Genomic DNA, 4,737 nt, shown 5'->3' on the forward strand with positions numbered 1-4,737 from the left:
CGTGGGCTCAATGAGGGATTGGGGGGGGACCGAAGCAGCAGGGCAGATGCTTTAGGGAGACCAATTCTCAGCTCAAAGGAGGGAGAACTTTCTGGTCCTTTCAGTGCTCTCGAACCCCAGTTTACCGACAGTTCATGGCACGCCCCTGGCCCCGGGGTGCGCTGGGGATGGGGCAGTGATGGATACGGACAGCTCCTGCCCTGTCCTGCCCTGCCTTCATGGAGCCCCTGTGAAGATACACCTTGAACAGAAGCGCCCCAGAAATGGATGTTACAGCCGGAGCTGCCTCGCGCGAGTTTAGGCTGCTTTGACAGGTGCAAGCCCCCCACCACCCCCGTCACGGGCGTTTTCAAGAGAAATTTGTCAGGAAAGGGGATGCTTGTGCTCAGAGAAAGCCTGGGCCGCTGACCTCCCCATAAGACTCTGTGCCTCTCCGCAGGTTGCAAAATCTCTGGCAACCCTAAATCCCATAATTGGAGGGAGAGAGAAAAAAAAAAAAAAGGTAAATGATGAATTAACGTTGCCTTTTTTTTTTTTTACAAAGCCCAGACTCGCACGTTCATCTTAACCGAGGCCACGGTGCGGAGTGTGGCCGAGCAGGAATTTCATCCTGCGTGTCGCTGGGTGACTCCACCTACGAGCTGAAAGTCATTTAGCTAGAATTGTGACATAAACATGCAAATTATGGCCTGCCTGCAGGTCGGGGCTGTGTCTAGAACCGTGGTGCAATCCTCCAGCACCTGACATTAAGCCGACTCCGGGCAGACTCTGGTGGCACCGGTGGGGCCCTGCCCCTGGCTAGCAGGCTGCAGGGGAGCGGGCTGGGGCGGCAGGGAGGGGAGGAAGGAAGCCAGCCTGATGTCTTCGCCACCCCACCCTGTCTACGGAGGAGCGTCGTATGTCATATCCACGATTGCATCGCGTTGAGCCTGGCTACAACCCTGGGAAGTGTGTAGGTAGGCCAACGAGGAAACTGAGGCCCAGAGAAGTCAAAGGATCCTACCAAGGTCACACAGTGGGCCAGCCACAGAGCCCGGCTTTCCGTCAGGGTCTTCTGGGTCTGACCTGGGCGTCTTTCTACCACACCCGGGTTAAGACTGATCAGCCACAGACCCTTCCAAGGGAAGACCAAGCGGCCAGGCGCAGCTGTCCGTGCTTGGTGGGTCCCAGTGAAGAATCTGCACCACTCGGGACGGGGGGTTCTGTAAGGATAATCAGAATACTAATAACGTCGATACTAACGGATGGCATTGGGCTATGCCAGACAGACATGGGCTAAGTGCTTCATTTCCTGTTTGCTTTGATTCTCGCTCTATTTCAACCTGTCAACTTCACTAACGAGGAGACCGAGGCTCGGAGAGGTGAGGTGACGTGGCAGAAACAGAATTTGGGCCCCTGTCTCTGTTACCTCTGGGTTCCTCTCCAAGGGCAGCACTGCCTCCCGGTCACCTCTGCAGGTGGCCTTGCTAGGTCACTGAAAGGGTGGGGGAAGAAAAATTTCCTCTGCCCCTCAACGCTCATTCTGGCTGGTCTATGAATGAAACCGATAGGAGCCAGATTAGCAGGAGGAGATCGAATTTAATTACATACATGCGGGGAATTCACATAAACGTGAACGATTCCCGAGACCGTCAGGCAAGATGAGGTATCTGTGCCATCTTGGACTAAGGGGAATGGGGTAGGGGTCTGGGGCCTCCGAGCGAAGGAAGGCAGTGCACCCCTGGAAGAACGGGAAGGGCCAAGGTTTGTTGGGTCACTGAGGAACAACGGGACAAAGGGAGGATTTGGATCAGACAGGCCTTGCTGGGCTCCTCCCTATCTACCAAGCCAAGGTCATGTCACACTGCCATTATCTATGGTGATGGCACCCTTCCTGGAGCAGTTCCTTTGTAAAAAACCATTTTAGGCCACTGGGGAGGTGGGAGGCCAACGTTTCTGCCTGACCTTGATTGTTTTCAGCTTGAAAAAAATCCACGTGCCCAGAGTAGAACATCTTAGGGCAACTCACGCTGAACCCCTACGGTTCCGGCCACTGAAACTTCCCCGGAAGTTTCCCATATTAAAAGATGAGCCCGGGACTGTGGAGCGAGAAAAACGGGCTAGTAGCCGAGTGGCGAGGGAGCTGCAAAGGGAGGGAAGACACAGATTCTAAGGAGGACAAGCCGGAAAGAACAAGGGGAAACACGTGTGCCCGCAGCCCCTTAAAGCGGCTCCCAGTCCCAGGAGTGGGGCTGTCCATAGTGGGGCCAGGTGTGGCCACCTGGCCCAGGGGATGGGCAGTTTGCACTCCACCTGTTGACAAAGAGAAGCTGATAGAGGACACAGACGGAAAAGGCGCCCATGGAGGAAATTGGGAGACAGGAAGTAGAACCGGAAGAGATACGTGCTCTCCAGCCGGCTCTCCGATTCATAAATGCGGGAAAGTATGAATAAGGAGAGTTTGGTTTTGTCGTTGCTGTCGGGTCGCGGCGTGAATGTAGGGTGCTTTTTGGTTGCTGGCCGGCTGGTTTAGAGGGGGGATAAGTCGTCTGCTTCGTGATGCTGCTGGCTTCTGGCGCCTGGGAATTGGCCCTGGAAATCCTCACTTTAAGGTCAGCTGTAGGGCTTGTTGCCAATGGTCTTGAGAGCAATGAGCTGGGTCTGCTTTGGTGTGGTTTGCATGATTCCAGGAGGATTTGTTCTTTTATTTTGATCATGGTGTAGGTGGTTAGCTTTACCTCGTAAGGTCTTCCCCAGCGAGGTGACAGCTCACGTTTTCTTCTAAAGACCTTCTTCTAAAGGCCAGGAGACTGGGATGGTTGGGCTTGTCCAATATTCTGGACCTTTATAGGAGGCAAGGGCACTGCTTCTGGACATCGAAGCCCCGTTTCTTGACAGAGTTTTCCTACACTCCTTTTTCTGTCTAGACTGCTACTGTCCCCTTGCCCTGATGATCGAGGGTGATGCAGGGTATGGAATTTTAATGAGTACCCCTGAGTTTTTGCAAGTCAGTGGTTCATCTCTGCCATAAAATGAGTTTCCCAGTCCGATTCAATCCATAAAGGGATGCCAAAATGAGAAAAAAAAAAATCTCAGTTATTAATGTCCTTGCCACTGCTGTGGCATGGGCTCATCCAGTTGGATAGCATCAATCCATCCACCAAACATGCAGACAATAACCAGTGAGAACAGCCCGAGGCCAAGGGCAAATGTACAAAATCCATCTGAAGTACAGGAAAGGGCAGGGTGGGCCTAGGAGGACTTCCTGGGGGGGGGGCATCACTTCCTTCCAGAAATTTGGTGAGATTCACAAGGAGTACACAGGGAAACCATTTGCTCAGAAATGTTGTGGATATCAGGGCAATATCAATTGACTCTTAGTTCCTTCACGATCCCCTGTCTGCACATATGTCCCATTTGGTGCAAGAAAAGTACAAGCCAAAGGATTAAAAAAAAAGGGGGGGGTAGGGGGCTCTAGGAGGTCCGTTTGGCCTGATAAATATATAATTCATCTGGTAATTGTTTGGCACTCTTTGTACACGACTGTCTTTTTCAGATGGTGGGGCCTGAGAGTTAATAACATCCGTCAAGGATAAAGGCAGTTTAAAAATTGGGTGAAGAGAGGTGTCTGAGAGATCCTCTTGTGGCCTTGAGACCATTTTGATACTCGTAAGGCAATCAAGGGGAAGAGAGTGGGCTCTCCGTGATCAGGGGATAGTAAGGTAGCTGGATTTCAAGTGTTAACAACCACGTAAGATGATGGAAGCGTTGGTCAAGAGCTGGTTCACAAGTGGTCTGTCACTGTGTAGAGGGGTGCTGGGTCTTACGAACTTGGAAGAGAGCAGACACCGCATGGGGAACACGGAGGGGAATGCGGGAGCCTAACGTAAGAGCGTTGGCTTTGTCGATCCGAACGCTGCCGCTGCATGTAGACGTGGGGCCGCACCTGATGCCGCAAGGTCTAACTGGCGTGAGCAACATACTACGAAATGTATCTGAGAGGCAAAAGATCGTCCTAAAATGCCTGCAGCAATCCCATGATTTTTATGGCAGTATAGATAAAAAGGTTGGTTAAATTCGGTAAGCCAAGAGCTGGGGGTGCTGACGATGTCAATTTCAAGGCCTCAGAGGAGGTTAATGTCTCTGAGGGCCAGGGAACATGCTCTGAGGGAACACGTCTGGGAAAAGGGGACACAAGGTTTGCAAGGGTTGCAAAATTAGGGATGCATGGGTAGCCTTAGCCAGCTGCCTCTAAAAAATTACTCTTTCGTTTGGGGAAGAATTTTGGACAAAATTGACTCAAGGCATTTTAGGGTGAGCTTTTAAATGCCCTGGGATCATCTCATGTCCTAAGCAGATAATAGTTGTTTGCCCCCATTGAAGTTGGAGCTGGACGCCCTCTGGCCTCATTCAGCTAGTGCCTTTAGGAGAATGAGGGTCTGTAAGAGCTTAGTTTGATTACAAAGCAAAAGATCCGTCAACATATTGAACCAGCGGTGGAGCCTCTGGTAAAGGTCACAGAAGCTAAGTCTGCTTTAAGTACGCGGAAGACATTGAGGGAGACTCCCAGTGTTCCTAAAGTTCACGAGTCAGTACTAAATTGTGTCCCTCTGTGAGTGTGGAAAGAAATTGTGAGTCGGGGTGCAATGAGATCGAAAGGAAAGCTGAGCAGCGATCAGTTACTATAAACCAGGCGTCCTCAGCATCAGCGGGAATCGAGGTAAGAATAATAGCCGGACTGGGGACTGAAGGGTACAG

The sequence above is a fragment of the Acinonyx jubatus genome, chromosome A3 (genome assembly GCF_027475565.1).
Source record: "Acinonyx jubatus isolate Ajub_Pintada_27869175 chromosome A3, VMU_Ajub_asm_v1.0, whole genome shotgun sequence".
Lineage (NCBI taxonomy): Eukaryota > Metazoa > Chordata > Mammalia > Carnivora > Felidae > Acinonyx > Acinonyx jubatus.